Genomic DNA, 17,099 nt, shown 5'->3' on the forward strand with positions numbered 1-17,099 from the left:
GAAGTTTGGTAATTTTCCAAGGTAATTTTGGGGTTACCTTGAAAGGCTGATGTTGTATATGAAATTGTAAATTATATTGTGGGCAAGCTCTAACCAGGGAGTTGCCCCTCCCTCAAAGATTAATTGTGCTTGTGTACTTTATATGAATGAAGTTAAAGATGAATGTTTCCGCTGTGTAAAATGAATGATGAATGCTTAGTGAAGTGAAAATATTCTAAGTATTGAATGTTAGGCATAGTCTGTACTTGAAAGTATTGGTGAAAAGAAATCGAATAGCGGTGCTACACTTGCCTATGTGCGGTTGAAACACTACCACTAGGATAAGGGTGTGAAAAGTGGTATCAGAGGCAATTGGATATTTGAAGTGAAGCTGATACACTTGCACTTCATGACAAGTGGTATCAGTGGTTGATTCAGCCGAACGAGATTGCAAAAGTAAGGGGGATACCTCTATACTTCGTGACAATTAAAGATGGAGGCCTTTGGTTAGTTTATGGTCTACACTAGATCATAAAGAAAGCTGATGGCAGAACGAGTGAAGGAACCTCAAGTTATGACAAGTGAATCTAGTAAGGAATTTGAGCCAGTTCTGATGGATCGAGTGGTGGATAGGATTTAAGAGTTGGCATATGACTTAGCTTCGGTGAAGTCTGAATATGCTAAACATAGAGATATGGTAGCAGGGTTGCAGGTTAAATATGCGGAGCTGAAGGAAGATTTTGAAGATCTCAAAATCCGATACGAGTATATGGAATGGCTGTATACACAAACAAAGAAAGAAGTCAAAGAGATTGGAGTTGCAAGGGACCAAGGTTTGGCAGAAATATTGAAGTTGCAGAAATATCTTGGAGATGCTCAGAATGAGATAACAGTTTTGAAGAAGGCAATTGGGAAAAGTTCTGGTGGAGGAGTTGCTCATGTGAAAGTCAAGGAACCTAATTCTTATGATGGGACAAGAAGTGCGAAAACTCTTGGTAACTTTCTATGGGATATGGATCAATACTTGGAATGTTTGGGTATGTCTGATGATGAGGCCAAAGTGAAGGTAGCTACTCAATTCTTGACGAAGGATGCTAAGATGTGGTGGTGAAGGAAGATGGACCAGATTGCTAGTGGCAATGCTGAGGAGATCACTTCGTGGGATGACATGAAGAAAAATTTGCAAGCTCATTTTAGTCCACAAGATGAGACATGGGATGCAAGGATGAAGATAAAATACATAAAGAAAACAAGGATCCTAGAGGCATATCAACAAGAGTTCTCAAGTGCAGTTTTGGAACTACTTGATATGACAGAAAGGGACAAGGTGTTCAAATTCATTATAGGATTGAAGACTTGGGCACGCAATGAGGTGAAGAGACAAAACATTAAGACACTTGAAGAAGATTTTGCAGCAGTTGATCACTTGGTAGAACATTATGATGAAGGAACCAAAGAGAGAAAGAAAAAGACTGACAAGCCAAAAGAGAAGTCTACAAAAGAAGAGCCTTCGAGATCGTATAACAAGACGAAGATAAAGAAACCCTTAAAGTGTTGGATATGTGAAGAACCGCATAGAGTCAAGAATCTTCCTTCAAGACTGAAAGTGGCAGCGATAGCACAATCCGATGTGAAGAAAAAGAAAGAAGAAACTTATGTTGGAGTTATGCAGATTCTAGGAGCTGCAATGGCTACGAAAGTGATCTCACGAAGAGGTCCTAAAAGGAACTAGTTGGAATATGTGGAGTTGAATATTGGGAATGGCATTGTTCTCACTATGGTGGATAGTGGTGCAAATCATAACTTCATGAGTGAAGATACTGCAAGGAAGATTGGGCTGAAGTTTACACCAGTTCAAGCTCAAATGAAAGTAGTGAATTCCCCACCTGATTCTGTGATTGGTGTGGCTGAGAAGGTCGATGTGACACTAGGTGAATGGATAGGGAAAGTTGATTTCACAGTGGTGCAGATAGATGACTACGAAGTTGTGCTAGGCATGGAATTTATGAAGCAATTTGAAGCTATGATAGTTCCACACATGAAGAAGTTGTACATTTATGACGGGTGAGAGGAAGTACCCATTGGTGTACAAACCATAGGGGCTACGAAAGCCGAATGTAAGTTGATAGTGATGAATGTGGAGGATGTCAAGCGAGATGAGGAAGTCTATAAGGGGTTGTCTTATATGGAGGTAAAACTTATGGAATAGTCACAGGTGATAAGAACAGTGTCGAATAGTATCTTGGATCTATCAAGCAGACTAGAGGCAATGGAGAAGGATGAGGATGCTAGACCAAATGATTAGATGGAGATTCAGGAAGCATACTTGCAGAGATTAGAAGTGGAGGATCCTGATATATGGATTGAGTTGATATGAGGAAGAGGGAGAGCCTTCAGGCTCCACTTACTTCGCATCTTCTTAGATTATCATGGAGATGAGGCTCATTGTTAGCTTCTCATGGCAGTGAGTCTCCAACATTTTGAGTAGACATCTAGGGTGAGATGGACACAATTGGCAAGCAGTGTGTAGTGATGAGTCATGATGATGTAGGGGCATGCGTTCTTATGGAGGTGATGTATGGTTGGATTAGCTACCCAACTAGTCACCAACATGAGGGGTACCAACACATGATTTCTTGCAGACTTTGGCATATCTATGGCATGAGGCAGGTCAGAGGTGGACACATATGGATTACCCATACACACATTTGTGTGGACTTACAGTCTTGGTGATGGTGGTTGCTAGGATGGTGTTATCGAGGACGACAACCATTTAGAGTGGGGGAGTATGTCACGCCCATGAGTCATGTTTGAGATGTGTGACGAGTTGGGGAGACACGCTCTCGGTTAAACGTAATGAGTCAGAGGGAGACAAGTTGTGTGCGACGATTTGTGACGAGCGCATGAGTCGGGTGCGACATATGTGCGACGATGGGATGATTTTATATGATGGTTGAAAGGCTGCACAGAGAGGTGGAGCTGACACACGAGTTGGATGAACCATTGTGAAGGATGGGGTAGGCCGACGTGAATTGGGGGTGAAACAATGTGTGGATGACCAAAATGTATGGTCAGCCTGGGCAGGCCAACCCCATTATAATCATGGCAGATGGGTATATATTGATGGAGGACGCATGGTGAGGAGACATCCAACGAAGATCACATAACATACTTCCAAAGCGATCCAAGCAACTTGGAGAGCGAAGGATGGCAAAGATAAGGCAAGGTCGAGGTGCAAGCAGACAAGTGAACCGAAGCACCAAGGTTGATCCGGATTTAAATAGGAACGCAACAAAATACAGAGATAACCATATACACAAAGATGCAGCGGAAATAATGCTTCATTTCATTAATGGAAAATACTAAAATATGCTTACAACCAGAATAGAACTAAACCAGCTAGGGCGATGGTAGCTTATCTCTGAGAAGAGATGTGGCGGCTACATGCCTCTGAACTATTCTGAACTGTGTTACAATGAGGCTCGAAGGCCTATTTATTGTTGAGAAACAATGGAAAACCCTTCACATTCCAAAACCTAACCCTAGAAGATGAAACGCCAAATTGTGGGCCCCGTTTTTGGGTAAGTTGGTACATCAACTTCTCGGGGTCGCGAATTGGTCGTATTATCTCCATTTGACGCGCATGATAGCCCGTTGGAAAGATCTCTCCGAGGACTACGACGGAAAAGACAAATTTTTTGACAGAAAAATCGCTGGCGGTAGATTTCCCAAAAAACGTCGTTTAGGGCCTCAAAACGGCTCCAGAAGTTTAGGACCCGAAAAACTGCTAAAAATAGTAAACTGCGCTATACTTAAGGAAACTGAAAAACTGAAAGGGAAAGTTGTGGGGGTCCATATGGGATAGGTGGGTGGCCACCAACATCCACCTAGATCAAAGGTGGAAGATGAAACAGAACCACATAAAATATTTCGGGTACCTCAGGGCGAGTCCAGTCGAGTAGGGCGGGTTTGCCTACGGGTGCAGCGACTAGGTGGCAGGTCATGTAGCGAACAAAAGTGTGAGGGAAGGTCCACACAATTACATCGAATGAGCGAGCCGACACAGAGCGTCAGGTGGGCAAGCTGACATGGAGCGTTGCGCGGGCGATCTGACATGGTTGCACCGAGATGGTAAGCTGAAACAGAGCATCGGGCGTGTGAGTTGACACAGTTGCACTGGGTTGGCGAGATGACACGAAGCACCGAGCGGGCGAGCTGACAAGGAGCACCAGGCAGATGAGATGACATGGTTGTGCCAGGCGGGCGAGTTGACATGGTTGCGTTGGGCGATCGAGTTGACACAGTTGCGCCAGGTGGGTGAGTTGACATGGGGCACCGAGCAGGCAAGTTGAGGAGCATTAGGCACGACGATTTGGAGCGTCAGGCACAATGAGTTGGTTGTGTGAACAGTGAAGTGCGACATAGTTGGGGCGAGGTTGCACGGTTAAGTGGACGTCCCTAAATGGTGGACTTGGGCAAGGCTACATGATAGTGGGGCCGAGCTGAACGATAGCTTGGGTAGACTTGGAAAAGTGAAGTTTGGCAATTTGCCAAGGTAATTCTAAGGTTTCCTTGAAACACTGACTTTGTATATGAAATTGTAAATTATATTGTTATATTATATTTTGGGCAAGCTCTAACCAAAGATTTGCCCCTCCCTCAAAGATTAATTGTACTTGTGTACTTTTATATGAATGAAGTTAAAGATGAATGTTTCCGCTATGTAAAATTAATGATGAATGCTTAGTGAAGTGAAAATATTCTAAGTATTGAATGTTAGTCGTAATTTATACTTGAAAGTATTGGTGAAAAGAAATCAGGTAGTAGTGTCGCACCTGCCTATGTGTGGTTGAAAGACTACCACCAGGATAGGGGCATGATAGGGGTGATGGTGGGTATTAAGCACGGGGCCCGACTGATGATTCTCAGAAAGAAGGGGTGCATAATCTCCATGGCCAACATTGCAGGTGTTGCAGGAGGAGTGGCAACACACGCATACACAACTTTGAAGCATGTAGTGATAGGGCTAACGAAGAATAGAGCAGCTAAGCTGGGGAAATACGAGATCTTAATCAACCATGTCTCTCCTGATGTCGCAACCACAGCTCTTACGATCCGATACTTCAAACAAGACGATGCCTCACCTATTTTAGAGGAGAATAAGGCCGTTGTGGAGGTCGTCCGCAACAATGTTTTCAACTTACAGGGAGCGACTCTTAAAGAAGATGATGTTGCAGAGGCTAGGCTTTTCTTGGCCAGCAACAAGTCTAAGTATGTTAGCGGGCATAACCTTGTCGTTGATGGTGGATTCACTGTTGCTAATCACTCCTGGGGGATGTATCAACCATAGTTTTTCACTCTAATGTTGAATAAAGTTGTAGCTTGTCATTGTCTTATAATGTTATGTCACGTGGGCCAATAATAGTATTTCATTAGGTTTGTCACTTAGGGACTATATTCTGCACATAAACAGTAATGAGTTGACGTAGATTAGTTGTCACTTTGGGTACCATATGGAATTTCACTTAGGGACCATATTTTGAACATAAAGAATAATGGACGTAATTCATTAGATGAAGATTAGTTGGCATAATTGTGGGGATAGCAGTTTATTATGGATAAACTATTTTTTCATTTAACAGATAAATGGGTCTAGGTCTAATTTTTTTTTTTCCAAAGGAAAAAAGGAAGAAGTATTATTTGATGAATGACTATATTCAATAATCTTGATTGTAAATAATTATTTTATTTTTTGTAATCTTTTAATATATTTAATTATGAAAATCTTCTATTGAGAATAATAATTTTATTTTTAATATATTTATAAACAATATTGTATAATGAAGTAATTCAAATATATTATTTTAAGATTGTGTATATTTAATAATTAATATTTATTAATTTTAAAGTAATATTTCATAAATTAATATTTGTTTATTTTTAAAAGTGATATTTGATAAATGATTATATTCAATATCCAGAAAGAGCTAGAGACCTCGTGACGGCTAGGTTTTGGCCTAGTCAATTATTGTTTGTGGCCTTCTCCAACTCGTAGTGAGGTTTTGCAATTTGCAATTGTGCATACATGTGTTTTAGCGGAGAAATCAATGAATCCTGAAGAAATGACAGTTGGTTCTACAAGCCTTTCTTCTTAGGTAGATCAAGTCAGGGTTTCTTATAGTACTGTGTTGAAATCCAGAACTGCTCTCCCGATTGCCCATGAAGCTCCTAGTTTTAATGTCCCTCTGGGGAATGAAGTCATCCATAGTGTGAAATATTTTTCAAAACTTGGTTTGATCTGTAGATTTAATGGGTTTTGGTCGTGGTTGATTGATCTACATAAGTGGATTTTTGATACATGGAAACCCCTCTTGTCTCAAGATCTGAATATTTTCCCTCTGGCTCAAGGTTTTTTTGGTGTTTCTCTTCGCTAACCATGAGGATAAGAATATCATCTAGAATTCTAGACCCTGGTTCTGGGGTAGTCGTGTTCTCTTCATGCAGCCCTAGTCCCCTCTTTAGACCCGGTTACAACGATAATCTTCTCAGCTCCAATATGGGTAAGGCTTCCAAACCTTCTCCACATATTTGGAATTTCTCTACATTCGCTACTATTGGAAATGCAATAGGAAAATATTATAGCTGCAGCGTTAGATTTGAGCATTTCGCTAAAACCACTTATTCTAGAATATGTGTGGAGATGGATTTTAACAAAGGTTTTCTTACCGATATCAACCTAACGACACCAAATTATGTATGAGTTTGGAAGCTTGATTATGAAAATGTTTCATTCCAATAACATGCATGTTATGAAACAAGGCATGTAACCAGAATTCTCCCAAGAGGATGTAGAATAATAGAGATCAGAAAAGTAGAGGGAGGCCCAACTGGTGGGAAGGTGCTCAACGAAAACGTTATACTTTATACAAGGAAGAAGAGTTCCAGGATATGGAGGAAGACAAAGAATATTTGTTGGAGGAAGGAAAAGACAACTAGGAACAAACATAAGTTAAAGAGTATCCACCAAATTCATAAATTCTAGATCCACCATTTAGTTTACAAGAAACAATTTTGTAAACATAATTCCTTGGGTTGATCGGGTATATGGAAAAAGTGATAAAGATAAGAAATAACACTCTCAAAAGAGCAACACCACGGATCCACCAGAAAACAAGTATTCGATCCAAGTTGGGAAAAAGGGAAAAAATATCTCGCCAAGGAAAATGAGAAGTGAGACAAAGTCAAAATGATAAGCAGTGATGGAAAGCAAATACATTTGGATCTTTGAGATTTTTTTGGAAAACCTTTAGTGAGAAAGAAAATAAAATTTAAGCAATCATGAAAAGATGTAATGGTTCTGGATCCGAGCACATCTTTTTAATAAAACTTTCCTAACCATGCCATTTAAAAAAAATATATGACTATATTCCATAATTTTGATGGCAAATCATTATGTTATTTTTAATAGTTTTTATAAAATATATTATATAATGAAATATTTAATGGCAAATAATTATGTTACTTTTAATAATTTTTATAAAATATATTATATAATGAAATAGTTTAAATATTTTTAAAGGTTTGTGTAAATTTAATAATTAATATTTCTAATTTTTCTTATATTTTTAATTAAACGTGAAGGAAAGACTATACCAAATATATCTACAAGGTTTGAACTAAATATTAAAAAAAAAAAATATATATATATCTATATAGAGTGGGTTCAAGTATAACAAATATACCTACAAGGTTTGAACTAAATAATTAAATGATTATATGGAAATTAAATTTTACATTAATTTTTAATAATTAATATTTATGATTTTAATATTTTCTTAAAGGTTTAGACTAAATAATTAAATGATTATATGAAAATTAAATTTTACATTAATTTTAATAATTAATATTTAGGATTTTAATTAAATTAATATTTATGATTTTAATATTTTATTTAAAGTACATTTAAATATTATAAATATTTTTGAAATTTTAAAATAATAATTAAATATAAAAATACATTTTATATTAATCAAGGCATATTATATCGGCCGAAAGTAACAATATATAGCGATTAATTAAAATGCTAATTTTAACTTAAAATTTTCCATTCATATTTTATAAACATGTTTTCCAATCTATTAAATATTGATATGCATTTTGACTGGCCAATCATACTCATTGAAGTCTTTGGAATCTTATTGCAGAGAAAAACTCTTTCTCAGATAAAGTTACTATAAAGTTAAAACATGAATCAAAGATGAAGTTGAATAATACTAGCCTTGGCTAGTATTAGTTCATAATATTTGATGTAGAATTAATTTTCATCGAAACACATTTTATCACCAGCTCATTTGCCACCTTGCCATGCAAATGTGTCACTGCCTTGTTTCCAGCTCTCAACTACTCGCTTCCACCACCACTCAGAGTTTGGCCACCTGTCCAAAACATAAGATCTTTGTCCCAACCATTGTGTATGTTCTTCTTTACCAATTGGCGAAGGTTAATGTGGGGGAGATTGAGAACAAGTGGAAACAACAACATTATCATTTGAGGTTGAAAAACTAAACTTCAAATTTTAAGTGTTGCAAGCCTTGACGTGGGGACGAATGACAGAATTAAATCGGCAAACAAGGCAAAAGAAAACATAAGCAAGTTGGAAGTAAGGAACATTAAAGCAAAGAAGCGAGCTAGGAAAGGAATAAGAGGGGAATAAAAGGGCACAGGAAAGTAGGGAAGCAAGCTAGAAAAAACATAGTTGAAGGAAGGATATGGATATCAGGATGAAAAAATGGACAATAGAAGACATGAAAGTTGGTGGGCTCCAGTATTGCAGCAATAATGTTGCAACTCCTGGGACTCCCTTCTTTACTTTTATCAACCTGGTAGTTCGTAACAAACTTGGAAGCAACGGTGCTGTATGCACAAGTACTAGCTCTTGCCGCAGCTGTCACTTGGTCAGCTGGCACAAGTCCGCTAGGAGCTTAAGCCAACTTCTATGAGCTCTGAGAAGAAGCTTTCTAACTGATGGACGGAAGCTAACTCAAAGGAGGCTAATCTACTTGCAGAAAGAAACTGAAAATCTGAAAGGAAATGCAAACCCTAGCAAACCCTAATTTTACCAGCTAATCCTACTAATGCAAGAAAGAGGACGAAAGCTACTGAAAGAGATGCCATTGACTTCTAAGAAGGTGAAATGCATGTGTCTAAGCTACTTCTACAGTAAAATCTAAAAAAAAAAAAAAACATCTTTTTGTATTTTTGAGTAAAGTGTCAGAATTGTCACGCATGTGCTTTAACTAGTTTTTGACTGTGCAGAGGTGGATTGGCGAGAGGAAATGCTTGCAGGAGGTTGGGAAGGTTGGAAGAGGGCCTAAGGGGTCCCTAGCACCCTTCCAGAGAGTTTCACAGAGTTTGGCTATCAAGAAACTGCTTTCGTGAGCTTCTACAGGAAGTCTGCAGGGGTTCTACAGGATGTTCTGTATTTTCTACAGGATGTTCAAAAATGGGATTTTGGAGGGTGGATGGAGAGAGAAAGGTGGAGAAGTGAGTATGGGGGTAGGATAAGGGTGTGAGGAGGTCCAGGACTTGGTGGATGGAGCTGAGGAGTGATGAGGATGGTTGGGTTTGTTCAAGGAGGAGTGGAGCAATGTTGCACAAAAATATGGAAACTAGGTCAAAGTGAGGGAACGTAGCAAATGTGAGGCAAGAATTAGAGTTAGGGGATGGAGCAGATGGGATTGATGGAGTACGGGTAGATGGAGAGGTATTATAGGTGCTCTGCAAGTTATTTCTCAAACTGAACAAACAATGACTTGGAAAACCAATGACCTAGCTACTTTACTCTAATCTGGCCTAAGTAACAACAAAGGAAATGAACAGAAGTTTATTTGCAATGAAACCTTACGAAATAGCTATGAAAACTAAGCAATCATGAACCTGAACACATAACCACAACTGGTATCAATTTCTGCAAATGAGAATCTAACACTAATGATTGCATGGTGAGGCAAAGACAGTGTTTTTGTTGGCAGCAAGGTCACCTTTGTCCCAGCTCACGATCCCACTGAGGGAGAGGTGAGATCAGAGGTGCTTGATGGCCTTTTTCTGAAGATCTTCCCTGTTATTAACCTATCAACTCAATCTGAACATAAAAATCCTTTCTAATCATCAATAATGACCTAGGTAACCAACAAGGTTTTAATCTACTTAACAGAAATTATTTTGCAAAGACATAAAAAAACAAATAACAGTACACAAAGGAAGCCTTGGCACTTGGGTTGGGCCCAACCCCAAGAGATATAGGCTCCTAAGAAAAACTCAGAATTGATGCCAAATAAAGCTGCTTTTCATTTCTCAAAAATAATCATGTCACAAGAAAGTTATACAACAGTAGCTACGAAAATGAGCTGAGAAAATGACAGCACAATAGTGCAAAACCCAACAGTTCAAAAAAGTAACCTACGAAGGCTGGAAGCCTTCCTATTTATGCACTACAAGGGTCCTCAGCAGCCCTCCTTAACTCAAGGGGCTCCGCTGTTCAAACTTCCAGTAAACAGTCACTTTTCACAAAGCTGTTCGGCTACCTTTAGGATTTGTTTTGGTGGCCTGCTGAGCTCTGAGTTGAGGGTGGAGATTTCGAGGAAGGGCCATTTAATGCAAGAGACACCCTTCCTACGAATCCTCACCCATGTTCCTTCATGCTTGGCTGTCATCTGTCTCATAATTGCTTGGCCTTGTTCCAAAATTTGTCCAACAAAGCCTGAAATAACCACGTATTAGCCTTCTTGGTAAAGTGACCACCCTCATTCGTTCAACTAACTTAAATATACTCAAAAAACATTCATAAACTATGAAAAATGGTGGATTGATGAAGAACAGTAGGCAAAATGAGCCCAATAAGTTACCCATTTTTGGGGCTCATCATCACCCCCTGCTAAATGGGTTGCTCATCCTCTGAGCAACTAATCTAGCTCATCATCCTTGATAGCTTTGACTGCCTCTCTCACATCCCAGGCCTCCGCGGTGATGTCTTCTTCCTGGTCGTGAAATCCTGCTTTTCTTTCCACTTCCTCCCACTGTCTGTTTTCCTCCTCTTCCTTAACTCCTTCTAGCAATCCCAAAAGCAAGGGAGGACTGAATTTCAGGCTGATCCAATTGGCCTGCATATTTTGCATTGACTGTTTGTAGAGGGGTACCCTTGCCAAGGCCTCCCTCATCCTGGTTGGAGAGTGGTATTCTCTTATCTTCAAGCTATGGGGCAGTGTGTTCCACCGCCTTGTGCAGGCATGAAGGCAGTTATCCCCCAACAGTCTCTCCATGTCCTCAAAGTGGGGAATAGCTTGAGTCTGTTGCTCAATGTACTCTGGTAAATCCTGAGGGATGTTGGCCAAGTGTTAGTGGGTGCTTATCACTATTGAGGGATCCTTTGGCTCTGATCTGATCATTAGTGGCTCACTGAGTTCCCTGCTCATAATATTTTGGACCTCTGCTGCTCTTTTTTCCTCATGATTCATCCAAGAGGCCATGGCCATAAGTTGGACATCTCCTACCATAGTGTTGGGATCCCATGAATTCATATTTGGAAGGGCTAAGTTGTGCAAATAAAACTCTGATAATTTAGCCTTGTCCTCTGATGAGCTACTGTCACATAAAGCCACAAATTGATGATAATTTTGAAATGGAGTGATGCCCCTTTGGGCCAAGGTGTTAATCTGAAACTGCAACCACTGATCCTTAAGGTATAGGGCATATGATTTGGCAGGTTTCCTACACTACAGAGCTTCCATCGCCTAGCTGGCCATGTAGGCCAGTTGGGCCTCCTTTTCTTGCACCTGCTGTTTCAGAGACTGTATCTCCTGTGCTGCTTGCAAGTCCTTCTCCTGTAGCTGTCTAGTTAGTGTCTCAATTTCAGCCTGCAACCCATCTCTTCTCTACTGTTCATCAGGGGTTTCTTTGTCTGTTGTGGGCTCCTCCTGTTGCTGTTGTTCTCCCAAGATGTGGGGCCTGTCTTCCTTATACTGTCCCTGTAGCTGTAGCTGTTGTTTAAGCAGCTCGTTTTCTTCCTGTAGCTTGGCCCGCTGGCTGCTTTCCACATGTCGTACCATAGCCAATTCCTTTCTCGCCTCTTTGAGTTGTTCCTCCAGGGGACCTATATCTGCCACACCCTTGGACTTGGCGATCTTCATCCAAGTGTGGGTCCTCACTCTCTCTTCTTCTAGTGCAAGGAAAAGTGGCACTGTGAATTTTTGGGGAATGATCTTTCCGGCCTCTAACAAGTTATAGTAGGAGCCCAAGCTGGGCTGGGGGCTAGGTTCCACAATGTTCTCCGCCTTTTCTTCCTCCTGTGATGATTTAGCTGCCTTTCCTTCCAATTCTTCGATCTTCTTTAGCCTAGCCAGCGTTTCCTATAGAACAGTCTTAGCATCCTGTAGAGAGGTCTTTATGTCCAACATTTTCATCCTTTCTCTCCAGGTGGATGTTTTCGGGCTTCCCCGTTCATAGGTGATGGATGCCTTTGAAGGAGACCTTTCCTTTTGTTTAGCTGGGGTGTCCACAATCGTAATTGGCTCCTTTGACTGTGGCTGGGGTCTGCCAATTTTTATCCGCATGCTCCTTCTTGCCTTAAAATACATGGAAGGCTCCCTTTTTCGCTTCCCTTTTTGCTTTGGAGATGTGCTTAAGGCAGCCAGCACAGCTGCCGCCTCCCTGGCCAAAATCTCAGGTGATTTCTCCTTTTGCTGCTCTATTTCCATGCTTCCTGTAGAAAGTGTTGTGTCAACTATTTTCATGCTTCCTGTAGAAACTGTTTTCATGCTTCCTGTAGAAACTGTTCCAACTGTTTCGGTCTGCTTGGCTGGATGTGTCTTTCCTTTTAATTTCTGTGTGGTTGCCTTGGTTGTGCCCTCCTTTGTTTGGACTTTTTCAGTCCTCTCTGCTCTACTCTGCAATCGTTTCTCCCTGGGTGTTTGTGCCATTGTTCCTCCCATAGTTTTAGGCTCAGCAACTTGGCCTTTCCCTCGTTTCTCTTCTTGTTCTTTCTGTGGTGGTCTGTCATGTGTTTCTTTACCACTGGCTTTCTCTCCTGCCTTAGTGTGTTCCCTTTCTTCACTACTGGATGAGGTGAGTTCCTCGGCCAGAATTCGAATATCGTCATCTCTGGACATGTTGCGGAAAATCTCCCAGGAGAGGGGGACAGTGTAGGTGTGGAGGGCATCTTCCACTAAAAGCTTGATGAGCCCATGATGGGCTAGCTGATTTTGTGTCCCTTCCTTCAATTTTGTGCCACACTCAATTAATGATTGCAAAAGAAAATAGGGGATGCTTAACTTCTGTTCTAGAGGTAAATCCATCCTATGTCTGAGTTCACTCAGCAACCGGAAATGATAGCTGTAGACAATACTGAACCTCCCCTCAAAGGTAATGTATTTCAGATCTGGAAACTGACTTCGCTCCAAAAAGGATGTAGGTTGGCTCTCCGGACCCTGTTCTTATCTTCTGCAAACTGTTCCTCGGGTAGGAAGAATTCTTTCTTGGCTTTTTGGCCCAATGCCCTCTCCTCTTTGCTCCAGGGTATCCCCAATGGCAGGTCAGTAACTCAACTAATGAGTTCAGGGGTAAGCTTTAGGGTCAACCCTCTAAAATTTACAGTGGCCAGTGTCTTTGATTTAGGCTGCAGGGACATTAAGAACTCCTCCATTATCTCATCGTCATGACCCTAAATTTTGTCACAAAAGGTCATCCAATTGGCACGGGTGAAGAGGTTCACCACCTCGGGATGTTCACGCAATTTTCTGGAATCCGAGGGTTCCTTCCTGATAAACCCCCCTGGCATGGTGAGAGTGCTCTGTTTTATGCTCTGAGTAGAGAGGGACTGCTGTTTTATGGTTTCCTCCTTTGAACTTCAAGACAGGATCTCTCAGGTGTTTATATTTTAACTTTGCACCAATTCCCTGGTTCTAATGCTTTTGCTGCCCAAAAATCGACTGTCTGTGTATAAAAGGAAGAATTAGGTTTCCACAGACAGAGTGCAGAGCTCAATTTTCATCCCCAACATACATATAACAATGTAAAATTCACATTCTTCAAACACAGGTTAGCCCTCACAGTGCTTTATCTTTTCTACAGGAGGAATTTTCTTAACAGGAACTGTGGAGGAGAATGTTGATGCAGAACCAACTGAGAAATTCCGTGCAACACACAGGTAAACTGCTATTTTCGACTCATAGGCAGACTTGTCTCTAACCCTCCAATTCAAGACAACTTAATTCACCATTTTTTCGAAATATACCATGCATGGAAGAGTGTTTTTGAGCCTACCTCTCTTGGAACTCCAAATTTGACGAAGAAAAGTCCAGGCTTCTCTGCTCCGGAAGGCTATGCCGTATTTCTTGTAGAGCTTCTTCCTGTAGAACTCTTGCCGGCTTCTGTAGGATGTCACTGTGCTTTTGAACGAGCCTGGTACGCGGGAGAATTTTGAAACAGGCCGAAAAGCTCGGTGGAGGACGACAGGTTAACAGATTGTGGAAGCAGAGGATGCGTACTTCGGCCGAGGACGGTTGCAAGTGCAAATGAACAACGGTTAACGCGAGTCTTCAGCCGAGCATTTTTGAACTACGACGCAATTCGTGGCGAGGGGGTGAGGTGGCCGGGCCGAACCGTTAGCCAACGTCACGACCATCATTCCTCTGCATGTCCCTGACCACCATTACCTCTCCTCTGCCATTAACCGCCGCCACCACTGCCAGTCCCACTGATTTTCCCCGACTGGACACTCCACATGTGTCGGCTACATGTCTCATTAGCAAATTTGAACGTAACTGAGCTTGTTCGGATCCCACGAAGCTATGTGACTGGCTGTGGGTGGCCAGTTGACTGGCCACCGAATTTGTTCAATCCGAACCATTTTCACAGACATGTAATTTTCGAAATATAGTTTATGCAATTGATGAATGAGGTTAGACACTTACCTGCGTGGCCGTGGACGTGTTATGCAGACTTCAGGACTTGGAACCACTGCTTCGCTTGTTGCTGCCTCGTGCACAGGTGCTAGAACCCATTCTTTCATTTGTTGATGCTGTATGCATGACTTTGGAACCTGATCCTTCAGTTGGAAACGCTGCATGAACAGGTTCTGTTTGGTTTTAGCTGTCGAGGATGTTTTCACGTCCAGGAGGAGTCTTTTTACATGTTCCCTTTGTTGGTTTCGGCTGCCCCTACCTCTAGAGTATGTCTTCCAGAGGGATCAGCCGCTACAGGATTCCTGTAGGATGTCCTGTAGCTGCTTCTCCTCCTGGGATGCAGGCTAAACGAGCAGGGCTATATTCGCTGATGAAGAGTCTAGATGGAGCTTGAACAGGTAGAGTGTGCGAGCCTTTGCTGCTTGACTTGTCACTTGAAATTTTTTTTCTGTCCATCTGAAGCTAACGAGGTTTCTTGTATGACTGTGCAGGAACACATAACCAGGTGGGTGCAATGGCGGTGGAAAGAGATGAAACAAGGGTGACATGCGGTGATGGATGGAATAGAGGGGTGGCTGCAGGCCTAACCAATAGATTCCAAGCTTCAGATCCCCTTCCAAAATCGAATTTGGACCGCCCGAAGGTTCTACAAGATGTTTCCTGTAGAAATACAGAACTTCCTAGAGAAAGCCCAGAACTTCTTGTAGGAGGTGGAATCTCGACCTGAATGTGATCAAATCCTAGGAAAGGCGAGTGGCTATGGAGGGAGTTTCTGTAAGGATGTCTTGTAGCCTGGTACCGGTCCCTGTCCTCGTTTTGCGCGACCCTCTTTACCTGCAATGTATTCCCTGCAACCTGCAATTATTTTACAGAGATTAGGCCTGTTTTTTTTCCTTTCTCTTTCTTTTTTTTTTTTTTTTTTGAGAGACAGCTAGGGTGCCTCCATGAGGTTTTCACCCCCACTATCTGCCCTGAGCGCCTCGAAGAGATTTTCACCCAAGGATTTTTTTTATTCCATTTCTTTATTTTTTTGAGAGACAGCTGGGGTGCCTCCATGAGGTTTTCACCCTCACTGTCTGTCCAAGGCGCCTCAGAGAGGTTTTCGCCCACGGATCTTTTTATTCCTGTTTTTTTTTTTTTTTTTTTTTTTTTTTTTTTTTTTTATATGATCAAGGTGTGGGTGGAATAGAGGCAGAGCCCTGCTCCACTACCAGCACTGATTTTTCCAAAGTTTCAATGAACTCCTACCTCGAAAGGGGTTTCCTGTAGATTTTCAATCGATGCCCATTGACAAGCATGGGATGGCTTCTTCATCAATGGTCCTGATAAGGACCGAACCATTGTCATTGCATTTTTCCATTGTATATGGTCCTAACCATCTTGTCCTCAACTTCCCTTTGAAATCCTTGTATCTTGAGTCATATAGCAGCGCCCAATCTCCTGGCTAGAATTGCTTTTCATTAAGGTGCCGATCATGCCATATCTTCCTCTAGAGTTGAACTACTTCTGAGTGGAGGAGGGCCTGCATTCTCTGTTCATCTAATCCATTTAGCTGCAGTAATCTTTCACGTTGAGCATGGCTGAGATCTAAGTCCAGCTGAGCTGCCACCCTCAATGTGTTGTACTCGAACTCTATGGACAGCAAAGCTTTCTTCCCGTAGACCAGCTCATAAGGTGTGAAACCTGTTGTAGTCTTCCAAGTGGTGTTGTAGGCCCAGGTGGCCTCAACCAGGCGATCTTCCTAATCCTTTCTGTTGCTGCTCACCACCTTAGCCAAAATCCCTTCCAATGCTCTATTAGTGACTTCCACCTGCCCATTTGCTTGTGGATGATATGGGGTGGAAGTTCTGTGCTTGATCTTGTGATGAGCGAGCAGGTCTTCAATCAAGTTAGAGGTGAAATGGCTTCCTTGATCGGTGACTAACTCTCTTGGGTAGCCAAACTTGTAGAAGATATTTTCCCTTAAAACTCAACCACCTTTTCTTCTGTCGCTGCTTTGATTGCCTTTGTTTCTGCCAACTTTGTCAGGTAGTCAGTGCACACAATGATGTAAGACCTTTGCTTTGAAGGAGGGTTGATAGGACCCACAAAATCCATGCCCCGCTTCTCAAATGGCTCAAAGGTCACTTAAGGTTGGAGAGGCATTTCATCCCTTGGAGTCGG

General features: G+C 41.6%; 1 pseudogene; it reads left to right on the forward strand.

Moving 5' to 3' along the window:
• The first annotated feature begins 4,867 nt into the window (after positions 1-4,867).
• LOC149139654 (short-chain dehydrogenase reductase 2a pseudogene) lies at positions 4,868-5,329 on the forward strand (annotated as a pseudogene).
• Positions 5,330-17,099: the final 11,770 nt, after the last annotated feature.

Source organism: Pinus tabuliformis, chromosome X, assembly GCF_031772625.1.
Source record: "Pinus tabuliformis cultivar Carrire ecotype Pingquan chromosome X, CPIR1, whole genome shotgun sequence".
In the NCBI taxonomy this organism is placed as follows: Eukaryota; Viridiplantae; Streptophyta; class Pinopsida; order Pinales; family Pinaceae; genus Pinus; species Pinus tabuliformis.